At 36.8% G+C, this 17,352-nt stretch overlaps 1 protein-coding gene across 5 annotated transcripts in view; it reads left to right on the top strand.

The window, feature by feature from the left end:
• The first annotated feature begins 5,050 nt into the window (after window positions 1–5,050).
• Window positions 5,051–17,352, top strand: part of tead1b (TEA domain family member 1b) — a 69,009-nt gene continuing 56,707 nt past the window's right edge. For all 5 annotated transcript variants that reach the window (XM_026268425.1, XM_026268429.1, XM_026268427.1 and 2 more), the window contains exons 1-2: window positions 5,051–5,248; window positions 5,680–5,787. The gene's annotated coding sequence lies outside the window, so the exon portion shown is untranslated. The remainder of the gene's footprint in view (window positions 5,249–5,679; window positions 5,788–17,352) is intronic.

Genomic DNA, 17,352 nt, shown 5'->3' with positions numbered 1-17,352 from the left:
GTGTTGTTATCAGTGAATGGTTCTGGCTGACGCAGCCCTTATCTCTTGGTATAGAGAGGCTGTGAATAGGCAGAGTAGAGCTCTGGGGCCGGGTCTGCTCTGCACCTGGCCTCGCAGGGGCCCCTGATTACGTGAGGTCACAGGGCAACAGCCGAGTAAACTAAACCAGAGCTGTACCACCTTGCTCCACCTCTAGCCCCCTGGAGCAAAAAGGCTGACACACTCCAGTGTTCAAAGTGCGCACACACACACACACACACACACACACACACACACAAACGAGGCCTTTGGGGCTTTATCTGCCCACATCAGATTACACCGCTGATAATGGACATGGAAAAGACGCTCAATCAAGCAAAGGAGCTACAGCTTGTTTCACGCGTTTGTTAATGTCCGTTTAAGCCGCTGCAACTGAACATTGTATCTAATTAACTAAAGAGTATCTTTGTAAATAAGATTGCTTTATTATATGAACGAACCCTTTAACCTTAAAATAGGAATTTGTTTGTTTAGTCACCCTTGTGTTGTTCCAAACCCGTATGAATTTCTTTCTTCTGCAGAACACAAAGCATTCTTAGAAGCAGGTTCGTAATGATGTGGGTTTGTAAATGATGACAGAATTTTCATGTTTCAGTGAACTATCAGTTTTTCCTAACTAGGGTTTGTGAGTTGATGGAAACTAAACATGAAATTGAAAAATTGAACAAACTATTTAACAATAAAAGCAATTATAATAATAATATATGTTAGTTGAATGAATTATAATTAATTAGAAAAGTAATTCCACGTTGTGACCTTTTACTGATATAGTAAAACCATGAATATGTGAAATATAAAATCTCAGTCATCACATGTACTTCAAGTAAATATATTAAGCCAAAGGGAAGTGTTTGAGAGCAAGTTCACAAATATCAACACCCAACTAAAACTGGACTGGTGGGATTTTAGTCATACTTGAGCACCTGCATTACATTTTTAAAAACTAATATATAGACTGAAATTATTAATGTGCATCTAAACTCAACCTACACTGCCAAAAGTGAGATGACAATGTTATGTATTCAAAGTGCATTTTAAAAGTGTGGTTTAATCCATTTTATTCTGTTTTATTGATTTTTCTCTATCTGTTTTGTTTTTCTATGTACCTGAAAATATAATGCATATTTTCAAAAGACATCATAAAAAACATTCCAAGGTTGTCTTTTTTGGTGTGTGTCTAGTAAGTAAACTAAATGATAAATGACAAAACTGTTATACTGCCTCATGCTGAGTAACATTTTGGTGTATGTCTGAAGAAAATATATATCATGGCTTAAGAAAATGTACAGTGTGTTAACCAGTATGTTTCTTTGGGAAAAGTTTTATTAATTTTAAACAATAATTTAAGTTTTAATCAAAACATTAATATAATTGGAAAACAACTAAAACATTGGCTGTAACAAATTAGAGTAATAAGTTTGTATTTTTTTTTCAGAGTATAGAGACTAAGCAACTATCCCAAACACCTTATAGAAACTGCTTATCAACATGCTAAAAAGACACGCAGAACACCCTAGAATTATGGTGCAGAGTTTTGTGCAGAAAAGCACAGTTCATGTTTACTTCAGAAAGAGTAATTTAAGTACTTCTTCCAAAATGCATCCACTTTTAAACAGAGAAGTGATTAAACTGCTTTATTTGACCAGCTACATCCATTTTTATGAAAAGCAGAATCTGCATTGAATTTCCTGAGTTTAGCATGTTATTTACTCCTGCTTTACCAGCAGCTCCTCTCTGACACAGGCACTCTCAGGTTTCCGCTGTGCATCAGGCGCTTTGTTCTCTAGCCACACCCAGTGTTAATTCAGGTGAGCTCTGCTTGTGTGCACTGGCTGTTTGAGCATATGGAGAGGCCTGCGTGGGTGTGTGGGTGTGTGTGTGTGTGTGTGACACATGGAGGTAGACTCCTGGGAGTGTGTTTTATGGTAAACATCAACCAGAATCTGATTTGTCCAAAGCTCCACATGGTCTCTGCCGGTGTGATCCACTACCTAAATATTAGAAGGCAGTATTAGATAATCGTTTATAGGTTGAACCACTATATAATTGTGTCTTTTTATAACAAATGCCAGGTGTGCATTTACAAACTCAGTGTATAGAGTCATCACATACATAACGTAGTTTCTTAACTAGGCCAAGGCTCCTCCAAATTGCGTAAGTTCTCATATTTTTTGTAATACATCAAACTGCGGTTGAATGATTAGCCTCGGGCATTGGTAGGGATTGCGAGAATATTGCTCAATTGTACCTTGTATGAAATTGATTGAATCAGAGTGCAGAATGCTGCATGAAGCTGGAGTGCTTATTGGTTTCTCAAATGAGCCACTTTATCATTTTATCGGTGTGCACCTCAACAGTGCCATCGTGAGAAATGCAATCTCATCCATAGGTTTACAGGCCGTGTGTGATTCTTAAATTGTCTGTGACATCCGCAGATCCAAGTTCTACACTACGACGAGATGATTTAAACCTACTTTAGCCAACAGCGGCATTGATTTACTTGGATTTTGTGTTGGCAAAGATCTGTAAATGCATTATTGACTGATGTACTTGTTCCTCAAAGAGCCAAACACGGCCTTTACATTTACATATTTAGCAGATGCTTTTATCCAAAGCGACTTACAGTGCATTCAGGCTATATACAGGCATTTTTTTATCAGTTTGTGTGTTTCCTGGGAATTGAACCCACAACCTTTTGCGCCGCTAATGCAATGCTGTACTACTGAGCCACAGGAAGCTAAGCACAGCACCTCAAAGACCTCCAGTATGTCTTATGTGGTTAGCGGTAGCCATTTGTTTTGCCATTGTTTTTTTGCGAATGACATTTCCACCTGGGTTCACAGACATGGAAGGCTGCTTTCCACCAATCCAATCTGTTAGGGCAGCTCAGCTCTTAGATAAGGCAATGAAAACAGGCTATGATGTAAGGCTATGAAGCCATTTACAGTCCTCTATTATGCCGGGATCCTTCGCTGAGGCTTCCTGGATACACAGAGCTAATGTTTAACAAGGAGCTTGTGAAACCCTTCTGGCAGATGACCCATGACGGTGAATGAATCACTGCTGTGACTGCACTCAGGTGCTGGAGCTCTGCGCCTAGCTGAAGGGAAAGGCTGGCTCCTCCAGGGCTAGCTGGATTTGCATAGATAAGCCTTCTCTTTTGATGCTTAATAGTTTGGTATTGAAGGAACAGACACCATTCGCAAGGATGAGAAGCGGCAGATAAGATAAGACAGCCTTGGAAAGCAGACGTGGTGCTGATATTGCAGATACAGCGGGAAAAGGGAAGCGCTGCACTTAAGCAAAACTCATTATTCACTAGTAATTAAACTTTAGGGGCTTCAAGGAGGCTATTTTATGTATGTTGTACTTTTATGGTGTTGACTTGATCAAAGAAAAGACTGATCTAATGCACTGCTGACAACATCCACAGTGACACTTAAAAAGGTGTGAATCACATGAACAGTATAAACAGTAAATGCATATAGAGTTCATTGTGAATTATTACTTTTGGTCCCTCAATCCCAAAAATACACTACAGGTCAGTATATATATATGTTTTTGAAAAAGAAAGAAAGATACAGGAAAAGTGACATATTATTAAAAGTATTAAAGTAGCTATTATCTATTTTGATATATTTTAAAATGTAATTCAAAAATATATGTTTAACTCCAGTCTTTCTGAAATCATTCTTAAATGCTGATTTGGTGCTCAACACAAATTTCTTATGATTATCAATGTTGACAACAATAGTGCTGCTAAATGTTTTAATGGAAGCTGCATTAGACTACCATTCAAAAGTCTGGGGTACATAAGATTTTAAAGAAGAAGAATAAGAAATGTATACATTAGTTTAGAAAGGATGCTTTAAATTGATTAGAAGTAAGAGTTAAGACATTTATAAGGATACAAAAGAGTAATAATAAATAGACACTTTTCTTTTGAGCTTTGAATCTCACAGTTTTCACCTAAATATTAAGCAGCAAAAACTGATTTTAACATTGATGATGAAAAATAATAAGAAACATTATTAATAATTTAGCACCAAAGACAATTGAACAAAATCGAGCATCATGTGACACTGAAGAATGACTACTGAAAATTCAGCTTAGCTATCACAGAAATAAACTATAACATCATAAATAATTTGAATATGCTTATATTTATATGTATCTTAATATATATGAATACATTAACAATAATGAATAAAATAAAAATATATTAAGGTAATATAGTCAAATATAAAACATTTTAAATTGTAATATTTCACAATAATGCTGTTTTTATTGTTCTAGTATAAATAAATCATAATAATGTTGCAAATATACGCAACCTTTTTTCCCCTAATACACTAGAACAATCATCCTTCCAAACCTTTGACCGGTAATGTATATTTTTGCATTCATCATATAGCTATTGTTAAGAAAGGTGGGGAATATATTTGGACTACTTTTTTGTGTCTAAAAGTAATTTCAGGATATTAAGATGGATTTGTGGTGTGCATGGTGGGTTCTTAGTTTTCATAAATTTGGCAAAATGTTTGGCAATTTCAAGTGCCACTCTTAATTACAGTTTGTGATGTTGTGCTGATAATACACAGGTGTTTACATAATTTAATCTAATGCTTTATATATAGAGTAGATGGCACCAGTGTCCATGAGCATGCCACGTCTAATAAAAGTACCGTGATAAATGTTATTTTTACGATAATTATACATTTTTAGAAATATGTTTTTAATTAATTAAAAATGATGAACTATTTTCTTATATTAATTTAACCTAAATAAATGCATATACAGTAAAGACAGCGAGCTATTAAAACCTCGCAAGAACTATTATCACATCCATCCGAATCAATAGGCTGCAAACAAGTGGGTTAGAAGAAAGCGCTGTCTCCCATTGGAGGACGGCTTGGACGTGTCCTGTGAGGTCATCCCCATGGATGTGGGAGAAGCTGCGGGATGACGCCACCCTCTGGCTCCGCCCTGCTTGCAAACTCGACGCAACTCGCGTTCATTTCATTCCTGCTCTCATTCCGAGCATTCTTCGCATCTCTCTCGGTGCGGCGGAGATTCCCGTTCACATTCCCGGCCGGCCCCAAAACACAAGAATAACTTTACACAGTTCGCAAACAACTATACAAACCCACAGTAGAACAAAACAAAGGGGCCGAACTTAAATGTTGATATAAATAAAGCGGACGTTAAGGTAAGTTTTAAGGTAATTAGCCTTTGACGGCTTGTGAGCAAACGATTTTATGGATTAAGTTAAAACAGACGAGCAATGCAAAACTGTTTTTAGCGATTATGACTATTGATAGGCATGTAACAAGATGGGTCGGACTCAAAGTATCTTTTTTTCAATGGGATTTAGTTCGACGCTGCAGCAGCAACAGGGTGCTTTCACTTTGTCCAGTGACTCAGTCTGACATAGCACGAAAATCTTTGACATTTTTCACATTTTTTGCTAAAGAAGCTGACCTCGCGCGCTCGTGCTCTGCAGTAAGTCCTGTACATTTACACCCAGAAACAATACGCGTCGTTTTGAGGGAACATTTTTTTTGGACATTGATTATTGCATGAAAAGAATTTTTTTGGACAAGATGACGGATCCAAATGTTGCTGTTTTCTCCTCCATAGTTGGCTACGCCGCACATTTCGGAGCGGAGCACAAATATAGCGCGGAGAGAGACTTGTTGCTCGCGTATCTTTGGCGTTTATTCCCCAGCTTCGGTTCACATCTCATCCGTAAGTACACATTTGACTTTTCTTCTCTTTATTTAACCAACTTAACGTAAACTCGTGGCATCTTTATTGAGTTATATCACAGTGGCCGCTTGGTTATTTACTGTAACACACACAGAACGACTCGGAAAACACAGACCACATCCGTGAGCTTTAATATGTGTGTCGTTTATTTTAAAAACAACAACAACAACAACATCAACCCTGCGTACATCGCACTGAACTTCCCAGACTTGTTTACTCTGGAGAAACTTCACGTTACTTCTCTTGTTGTTGTGCAATTATAGAAGTATCCCTTTTATTTGTCCCAAACTGCCAGACACCATTCTAGCAGATGTTGACATAGTTTTAATGTATCAGCTTGTTCCAGAAAGATTGCATGGGAGAATCTGGCTGCTGTTCCTCTGTCATTTCCTTCCTTTGTTGGGATTTGCCCGCCCTGTTTCCTCTGGAGTAACGTCGTGCTTCGGCGTGTCGTATGTGGACTTTATAAAAGACAAACACAGGTTAAAAACACAGTTTGTCAGTTACCGTGTGTATTTTAAAGCCACTTGTTTACAAACGCGGTTTCATCACAAGGAACGGAACTATGAACGTAACGATAGTAACAGCGGGACGGCGTAGCTTAGCTTAGCACCTCATCACTGACTAGCTTCACCAACTCCTCTAAAACTATCCAGTCTTTTAGCTAATAGCGTTAAGATTACTCTTCTACAATGTTTTTAACCGTTTCACTGTCCTTTTGTGATTTATTTAATTATGACATCGCACATGCCTCTGTTCCTCATTCACACCTCCAGCTTCAAAAAAAAAAAAAAAAAAAAAAAATTAGATGAGCTGTGAGTTTCACTTTTATCTTATGAATTTTGTATAATCAAGCTAATTATGATTCATCCATTATAGATGCTTGCTGTTATACTGTTGTAATAAGACTGTAACTTAATATTAGTCACCAGAAAGCTTCTTTAAATTAGAACCCTGATGATTTATTACAGTTTTAACTGTAGAAACTAAAAACAGTTTAGCGCATTTTATAGCCCTAGGTAAATCAGTGATGCCATAGTCTTTTTTTGACCAATTTAAATGTAATCTTTAATGAATTTTGACATACTTTGTAGACATGAACAAAATGATTGTTAATGGATGGAAACAAACTGATACAGCGCAGGTAGAAATAGCTTTTCACGTTTACAGTGTAAGGTAAGAAAAAAACAGTAGCTGTTTTATTATGTATTTCTTGTCTTTCTAATGCAAAATCTTTAACAGTGCTGTCCCTTGAACTGTTCTGGACTTTAATTCTCAACAGGGAACAAGTTCCTCTATTGTGTGTTTTGGGGAAAAGACCTCTTTTCTTGCAGTTAATTATTGTCTTATATTTCACATTGGCCCTTTTATAAAGAAGGGTCCGAGTGACACAATGCGTTGTTTGTGTCCTCTAACTGGGCCATTATCATGTACTACAGTAAACAGATTGACTTCTGTCAGAATCTACAGTAAAATAGGCATAGCAATAAGTGCTCTGTGCTCACACACAGACCTGTTGAATACACGCTTGCTTGACATTTTCAAGTGAGAGAATGAAACATTGTCGCGTATTTAATGAACCCATCACTTGATGTCAAACATCTGACTCTTGATCAGATGGTTAGAAAAACAGAGGAACCTTATCAAAGTACTCATTATGGCATATAAAAATAAACCATGCTATTGGAGTAGAAATATTTTTTGATGCATGATCAAATAGTTAACTTTTAGTTTAGTGAGTTGTGTTGTCTGAGCGATTTTGTTGTAAGTTATCTACCGTTAGTGTGTTAATGATATATTATTATTATTTCTGAATGAGAAATAGATTCTCTATTAACTTTAAATGTGGCTCAAATAATTTTGCACAACATTGATCGATATATGCAGGCAATCTTCATTTCACAAACTGCACCTTTCATTATTTGTGTAGATATACAATGAGCTTCGAGTATGTATTACAAAGAATGGAAATAGGCTAGTTATTTATTGCCCAGAACTTTTGAAGCTGATTTTCCTACTGCTTCCTTTTCAAATGAGGCAGTTTGAAGCTGTGTTTTTCCTCCCAAAAGTACCGCATGGCCCTTTTCTATAATAGAGCTACAATCTCTGTTAAGAAAAATCGCATGTCACTGACCATAAATAATGAATTTGAATCAGGAGGGAAAAAAACGTTCATTTCAATACTTTCTGTTTCAGTGGTGCTCTCCGGCGTGGCTCAGGAAGAAAGCAGTCTTTCAGTTGTGAAATGAGAAGAGAATAGGTGCATTGCTCAGACATAGTGGATTGGGTTACCTCTGGGAATGGAGGATTGTGGGGGAACGGGAGCGCACAGAGAGAACCTATTGTTTTTCCTGTTGCTGAGCCGGGGAGGAGTGTGTGTGAGGCTGTTGAATTGTAGAAGGCAAACAGTGTTGTGCTTAAGCAGACATCTGGTTTAGACCCTTTCTGCACCTGTAAGGGGAAAAAATGCAAATGTAAACGTACACTCTTGCGTTTACTGCTTAGGGAATCCAAGGTAATACCATGGCCAGGACGGGCTATTGTTATGCCAGCAACAGGCGGCTGTGGCACCATATGTCCCATCTATGCTTCAGATAAGATATGTGTTCCCTGAGCTTATCAATGGCATTTTAAATCGCTTCATATTTAAGTCGCCAACTTTCTGTTGACTGCCATCGAAGTGTAAGAAGTTTCTTTTGAAAGGCTGAAAGATCAAAAAGTCGAATTTAAGTTGGAGAATATTCTTGGCTAAATAGCATTTCCTTAGTTCGTATTTTTTATGATCCCGTGTGGGATGTTTGCTTACAAATTTTGTGTACGAGTAGCTATCTTTGCATCCAAAGATGCAAATGTAATATATGGGCAAAACTGGAATATCGTATAAAACATTTGCGAATAAACCATCCGATGAGTAAAAGAGAACAAAATCGTCACTTCCTGATACACTGGCACAACATACCTCTAAGAAAACTAGGAGAAGTCACTGAATATAATAATTTTCATATGTAATAAATAACTTGCTCTTCAGAGAGAGCAGACGCAAAACAATAAATTCGGTCATTGCTCCTAGAGGTAGATGCCTTCTGTTTGGAAACGCAGTCATGTAAGACAGTAATTATACAGAAATACTTTGATGGCACACTTTTCTCAGGCATTTCAGAATGACCAAAACAAAATATAGATGCTGGTAACGAGATCGGTTCACACTCGTTAGACAATTTTTCCCATTTCAGTGCAAAGTCACATTCATTTTTCAATTCGCATTGTGGAATTTATTCGGTAAATGTGTTTCTATCGTAGTTTATGCAAATTTGTTCTTATTGGATTAAAAGTTTATCCTACTCACCTGTGCAAATATGTTTATTTTTTTTCTTCATATTTTTAGAATTTATGCGTGTCTTGGCATTTCACTTTCCATCCAGCGTTATTTTATGCGATAATCCAAAATTCGCATTAAAATAGGTGGATGGAAACATAGCTAATGACTGATGGAAATCACATGGAGTTGGAATATGTAGTATATGCATCTTCAGTATTTTTTACTATAAACTGTTCAAACAAAATCTGCTATATGGTTTCCAAAATGGTCTACCTGCCATTGATCTGCTTTTGTACCCCCTGCTGGAAACATTGCATCATTCTAGTGAATCATTTAAAGAGTTCTTTTGAATAATGTCCTAATGAGCGGTTTTCTTGAATTAACACCTGGGACATTAAAAACAAGAAATGCGTTTGGCCTCGCTAGGCGTATGTTCTCTCACATGTTGATGTTTTTACTGACTGCGTGTGATTTATGTTCACTCGTTGGGCAGCGTGGAACAAATAGGTTTATAATGGCGATACACTATGAAATAGGGTTTACCTCAACAAGGCTACAAAAGATACGAATGAACCGCACAAAAGTGCCTTTGCCACTTCTAGAAGCAGCTAACTCACTTTGCTGCGCTCTGTGGTCGGGGTAATGTGAACTACTAAACTCTGCTGGGAGACAGACCAACACAAACAGCCACGTCCTGTGTGTTTTACTCTTCATAGGCATCATTTCCTATTAGAATCTGTTTGTGGTCGAAGAGGAATCAAGATTATCACTGGGAGGGGTAAAAAAAAAAAACATCAAAGCCATGGAAAATTTGAGGTACTTGGAAGGTCCTACTTTTAATGATTGACATAATAGCAGGCGAAGGTTAAGAAGGAATACTGCATTTCGTATTATACGAGGATAGTTATATTTTGCAGCAATATTCATGGCTCTTCTCACAAGAGCGTTCTTCATGTAATGGAAACAGCTGTTATAAATAAAGAGCTGAACCGATCAGATGCCGTTTTGTACAAACCCCAGTATTAGTCACTCTTTCCTGATTGATGAACTCAACAGATGTATTTATGATCTTTGGATGGAGCCTCTGTTTTTGTTTGTAACACAATGCAATGTTTTGAAGAAAATGAATTCCATACGTTGGATGGAGAAAAAAAAGAAAGAAATGTGTCATAATGGTTGAAAGTCGGTTATTAACATCATACTTACCAAAGATGGCCTCTTCTGCAGCATCAAAACCGCAGCTGCTACAATGACATTTTAAAACAAATCAACGTCCATCAAGTATTGTTCACTGTTCACTTAATGAACAGGAGGAATGGCTAACCGCACACTGATCCACTCAAGACTGAAAGTCTACAAAAATTATTTATTTTTCAATTTGCATTGTGCAAAAAAGTGCAAAGTGCATGTGAGTTAAAAACAGAATGGACACCAGCAAACGTTTCAGCGCATTGCTGTCTTCAGTGCTCCTCACTTAATTCACTTAATTCATTGTTTAAACTAGCGTTTAAATTAAGTTGTGAAAAGGGCTGCCACTCTGCTTTTTAATGTTTTCTTTTTCTTTTCTTTTTTTGATGGAATTTTTTGTATTTTAAATGTAAATTAAGTAAACAGTAGTTTAAAATTAAATTAATTGAAAAAAAAAATTAATTTAAAATGTAATGCTTCTAAAACTTTTCTACTTCAAAATGTCAGATTTTACAACGAGGTGCTACTTGCACTTTTCTTTATGAATAATTGTAAAATGTACTAGCAATTTCTGAGTGAAATTAGTTTCTTGTCACATTTTTAAGTGTAGCATATGCAGACAAATCCTTACTTTTTTTCTAATCCTTATATTTCTTTCAAATGTGTATCATCTAGGACAAGGTCCAATTTTTTGCTTTCACGTTACATTGAAACTTTCAGGTTGGATTTGAATCAGGAGGAAGAATATAGGAATCATTATGACACATTTTTCATATGTCAGATTTTGCCTCTGATTTTAAATTGAGTGATGTGTATTTAATGTTTACTAATCTAACGTAGGTTAAATCAAATGTTCATGCGCTTCTTGAAAAAATTTGTGGTCTTTTAATTTTGTGTTAGAAACAGAAACCGGTAGCCTGGAGTCTGAGCACAACCAACGGTAAATTGATTCTCCAAGGGAATAACTGAGTGTGGTCTGCTGTTTAGTTGTAACAACAAGCCCTTAAAGAAGCTGAGGTAAATTGCCACCAAAATGAAAAGCTGGCTCTTAGCCACTGACGTCATGTAAGTAAATGTGCTTCAGGACAACTGCCATAAAATGACTGCCAGCTTCAGAGCACACTTCGTCCCGACGACCATTTCTGCTAGTGCTGTTAATGTTTTGCACCCCATTGGTAATATTATAAAAATGTAAAAATTTTTGACTTGGCCTATCAGCTGCAGAAGTGATTATGATGCGCTAATATGCTTTGGAGCTATTTTTACATGCACACTTTTTAAAACACAGAGACCACGTTAGTTTGAAATTAAATTTTTGCCTGATTTTGGAGTGTTCTTCAAGTAAACATTCCTGATAGAAGAGATTTTCTGTGAATTCAAGAGAATTTTTAGCTTGTTGTTTTACCTGAAAAGGCTAGAGAGACCAGTTCCAACACTTCAAAGTTATATTCTTGTAATTCAAACCAGATGGAGGGCTTAGTCAGTTCAGAGGAAGAAATTAATGTTGATTCAAATGGTGTCTGAACTTCTTTAAAAAAAAAAAAAAAAAATGTTATTCTGAAGAACTTGTCCTTTATATTTAATAATACCCTTCCCTTCAGCCATCTATAGCATACTGTTTGACTGTTGTACGTTCTTATTCTAGCAAGTTTTTCCGTGACCAGACACATGTGAAAAGCAATCTTTGATCCATGAATCATTAGATGAGTCAGTTCCTGAAACCGCCATAAACCTCCAAGTTCTTGGCCACAGCTGAAAGCAGGAAATCCAGGCTTCAATAACTTCCTTTCCCAGAGCTGGCCACGCTAGTGGTTTGAGCGCCCTGTTCCTTGCTAGCAATAGGAAGATGTACGCCTGTGGAACAAAGACACTCAGTCACTTCATTTACTGAAAGTGTTTATAATTTGTGGTCTGTATTCAAATGTCGAGCGTCCAGGATCTCTGGCACCGTATTCTGGTCTCCTCCGTCGTAATAAATCCCTAGCAGGCCTTTCATTAATTCCTGCTGTATTGTTATCATGAGCGGTGGGGCCCGGGCAGATTCCCTCTGCCCTGGAGCTGGCCTGGATTTACAGGGAAAAGATACAGACTTTAAGCTACCTCTGGACATTAGTATGCAAAGTGGGCATGTTCAATGAGTTTGAAATCTTGCTACAGTGCGGCCTTCAGCTTTGTAAACACTGCTTAACCTCTCCAATGCCTTATGCAAATATTAAGTTCCAGGGGCTCGGCTTGTTTTATATACACGGCTGCAGTGGCTGCAGACATTTACTATGTTATCCATCCATTGATTTTAAAGGTGAAGTGAATCATTCTTAATGGTAAACGAAAACTCCACACAACATTCATTCTTTTGTGGAACACAAACACCTTACGGTTAAGATCCTTTGGTGCTTTCTAAACATAACTGTGTTTGTTTGAGCCAATGGCATGAGTGTAGCACGGGACTCACTGTTTTCTGAACAATGGCAGACTGAATCGGTTTTTGCAGAACAGTTATTGGCTCACCACTAGTGAACAAGCTACACACTCCAACTGTGTGGTTTATAGTTTAAACTTTAAACTAAAAACAGTTGAGTATAGGTGTAAGTACACTGGAGAAAGTGGCAAATGTTTCCTCAAGGATCTATTTTCTATTTGACTGGTCCCATAAAAATGATTTTTGCTGGTCTGTCTCCAACCTAATTATTAACCTAAAAATTACATTTTTAGCTTGAATAAACACGTTTACATTTTTTTTCTTTCTGCAAAATATATTGTCTTGTGTTCAACAGAAGAAATTCATGCAGTTTTGTAACAACATGAGGGTAAGTCAATTACCAAATGTTTTGTTCTGTCACTTAAGGAAACTCTTTTAATTTTGAACTTGTAATAGAGGTTGTAAGAAACTGTAACATTTTGTAACATGTCCATGATTGATTGTCATTAAGCTTTTTGAACCAATAGCCTTTCAAAATAATATTTTTAAATAGCATTTGCCCAACCTGACCAGCTGGGTGGTTTTACTAGCATGTTAGTGCAGAGCCCGGTGGATGGGTCTCATCTGGTCGCTGCTGCTCATGAGGCACCAATAAACACAGGCGCATCCCTTTGCCGATGGATGACAAACAAACAGCGTGTCAGAAAATTCCATGTGACCTTTCCGCCATTAGTGCTGTGGTGGGAAGAAGTGATTTATGACAGATGGAGGTGCAGTCCAAACCGACGCTGTCTTTGACATGCTGGGACTTGTGAAATGCAGATGGCCTCTCTGCTCATCACTGCCATTTCATTCCTCATGCCTCACCGCATGTCGCTCGGCCTGTGTCCTCGTTCTGGCTGGGAAGTCTCAGGATTTATTCACAGCTTTTAGTACTTGTTTTATATGCACTATTTCCACACTTGTTTAACGTCTAACGCAAGTTGGGAATGTGGAATTTGATGCATAATGTAATAGACATGCTTTTTTAATAAGGTCAACTAATGCATCCTTAAGAAGCATGGATAAGGTCAACAATATTGAAGTATAATTGAATTCTTTATTGTTATTTAAAGAAATGCATTCATTTGAATCCAATCTTTGATTGTTTTCACAAAGAGCGGAATTTTCATGCAGGTTGTTTCCGTGCAATCAAATTTATGTTGATTATTCTGGATTATTACATTGATCTTAAGTCAAATTGCATTTTTCTCGTAACGTGCATATTTCTGTCACACAAATGACATTATAGCCTTCATTTTCTTTTGTTCCTTACACAAAGCTATTATAAGGCTTCGGAAGACTTGGGAATGTAGTGCATGAGAAGTAGAGACTTCTTTTTTTCAGTCGTTCATTGGGTCCCCTTTCACTTTCATTGTATGGAAAAGAGCATGAATGAACATTCTTCAAAACAACGGAAGAATGAAAATCATGCGGGTTTGGAATGAGTCATGAAAATTTTCATGTTTGTGCAAAACATTACTTTGAGCCTCAGGCAGGAAATGGGACTAATGCCTCTGCCCTTTCGTGTGCCATGGGTGTGATGGGCCAAACATTGCACATGATTGTGGCGCATTGGAGGCAGGTGGAGAAAGTTGTTTTGACAGGCCCTGTAAATCAATCCAGCACTCCGGCCAGCAGAAATTGATCCCAAAGCGGCCCAGGGTTGCAGCATTGGGCGGTAAGCTTCGGGCCTCAGGTTTGAGTTGGATGCTATCAGACGGTTTCACCGCATCTAACCCTATCAGTTTAAAGAGGCATGAAATAAACGCTTGGGTCTTGCCAGCAGGAGAGCGCTGGTGGCCGTCTACTCCACTGGACCTTTGCTGTCTGCTTTAGGAGATTGGTTGTGAGAGACTCAATCATTGATTGATCAGCGCTCTGGGACTTTAGATTTATTCATGGAACCAGCAGAAAGATCCAGTACAAAACAGATCAATCGATTTTCTCTTTCCTTGCAAACAGAGATTCTTGGAGTGTTCATAGACTTAAAACTCAAAAAGCATTCATAACGATGTTTACACACTTATTTAATTCTAAAACATTTTGAAATCAAATGAAAGTTAAAATATTTAAAGAAAGGGACATAGCAAGAACTAGAAAGTTATATGCGATGAGGAAACTGATAATTGGCTGACAAGGCATTTTGATGAAGCATTTTGATTTCGTTTCAGTCATTGTAGACTTTGGTTTCTATGAAAATATGTTATTATGCAAACAATGTTAATGAAATCTGAATGGTCCCTTTCAATTTTGGCTTAAAAATTAGTAAAATTGCCTCTCAAGGTTCATGCGTTGTACTAAAGTCGTTTTAAGCATTCCAGCGATAATGAATTTGTTAGCGGACGGATGCGGAGCGTGGAATCTCAGTTATGTCTCGCTGCTATGAATATGCATAATTTGATGCAGCTTGTTCCAAACAAGCATACTTTTAAATACTTCAGACATTACTGAAATAATTCCCCTCAGCAAATAATACACAATATGAGGTATTTAGTAATTATATGGTAATTATAGTTCTTCATTCAGGGACCTTAACTACCGTGGGTCATTATGGGGTCAGTGAAAGTCGTTCAGCGAACCATTATTGCACCTTCAGAGATAGTGGCACAAAAGGAGTCCGCGTGGAAAATTACATTTCAGACCTCTCATCTTCTATTTCATTACCTCGGCCCTGTGCGATGGCTGAAATTGGTTCTCTTCATTTAGGGAGCCAAATTCCTGCTTAGCTAGAACCTGAGTGGTTTATGTAATCTGTCGATAAGTGTCATCTCCCATCATGCCGTGTCACAGCCACGGGCCGCTCTCACCATGGCATTCACTTGTTGCCTGCTTCCTCCTTTATCTCGCTAATAAGACCATTTCCATGGTGCTGGAGACGGGCAGAAAGGAACATGCAATTATTTGTTAAGGCTGCAACTGTTTCTACAGGTGACATTCCTGCCTCTTAGAAGCTGTGATAATTAGTGTTCTAACAGGCAGTGCACACTAGACTTTGGCTTTGACAGGCTTGTGACCAGAGCCGGAGATGTAGGAAGCTGATCACGCTGAAGTTAGTGGAGAGCCACTTATCTCGCAACTATGAATGTTCGGCACTGTTGATTTTGCCTAGTTCAGGTTCGAGCTAAAAGTGATGCGCAAAACTACAAAAGTAATCCTCGGGTTGCCCGAATGACTATTTGACTAATCGGTTCTAATTAGAAGCCATGTATGATTGGTCAGGTTCTGGGTTTATTGTTGAAATTGGCTGTTTGTAACAAATGTATTTTTTTTCCATTTTTAATCAGCAATCAAAAGTCAGATTTCAATATGAACTATATATATTTCTCCTCAGATTGTGTCAAGACCAAATTATTTTAGCAATGCAATTTATTTTAATTTAGTAGATTATATACATATATACTTATGATACATCAGCAATTTTAAATGTTTCCTTTAAAAGTTTATTTCTAAAAATAAAAAAAATATATAATTTGAGTTCACACCAGTTATTTTAGTATTATCCATGTTCTATAGTAGTCTTTATAAATGTTTTGTATTGTTATTTTCGTGTTTGTTTCAAATTTTATGTTTTCAGCACTAAAAAATATATATTTTGTTTTAATTTATTTTTAGTTTTAGTAATTTTAATACTTCAATATTTCTAATTAATTGAAGTTTTTTTAAGTGTAATTTTCCCATGCTATACTTATATATTTTTTTCTGCTTTTTCAATTTAAGAAAAAAGATTACGTTAACAAAAACAATACTGCTTCAAACATGTCTTAGAATTCCCAAAAGTCTTAAAAAGCAAAAAAGCAATAACATTTACTAATGCTGAAATTAAATGAAACCTCTTGGAGTAAAAACAAAACAAAACATATTTTAAGACCAAAAATTCATTAAATTCCTGTTTATTAAAATTAATTTAACATATTTGTATAGCACTATTCAGAATATGTATTATTCCAAAGCAGCTTTATAGTGATTAGTGGCTTGCAATTCCCACCAAGCATCCCACAAGAAAAAACTCTCTCTGTTTAGGTATTCTTGGAATCATTATCCACAGATTTAACATAGAAAGCTCTGCAGATTTCCATAGAATTCTAAAGCTGGCCATTTTACAGAATGTAAATGTCCATTGCCCTTGCATGTTCATAAATAGTTTATATGAACATATAATGCTTAGTCCTCTCCCCTTCATTCAATGCATTTTACCATATTTTAATTTCTTCCACAGAAAATAGAAAAAAGTACCCAGATACACGTGGCTCTACTTATAATCCTTTACACGATTGTTTGTATACTATTATTATTCAGAAGAGTTTGATATAATAACGACAAGTTAATGAACATCCAAATGAGTGTTTTCAGTATTATACATTGTGAAATGATTAAAATGACTGTAGCACATATACACCACTGCAGCAAGAGATGTGCAAACACAAATAAGTTATTGAAATGCAAATTTCCACCACAAAAGAGTAACCTCTTAAAGGGCACATTTATAAACCTTATTTGAGAACCAGTATATGAATTAGCATAAGAATTATGCCAATAATGTAATATATTCATTATATCACAGCAGAAAAGCATCAAA

This window comes from Carassius auratus, chromosome 7, assembly GCF_003368295.1.
Source record: "Carassius auratus strain Wakin chromosome 7, ASM336829v1, whole genome shotgun sequence".
In the NCBI taxonomy this organism is placed as follows: Eukaryota; Metazoa; Chordata; class Actinopteri; order Cypriniformes; family Cyprinidae; genus Carassius; species Carassius auratus.
This window is presented reverse-complemented; position numbering and strand designations above follow the sequence as displayed.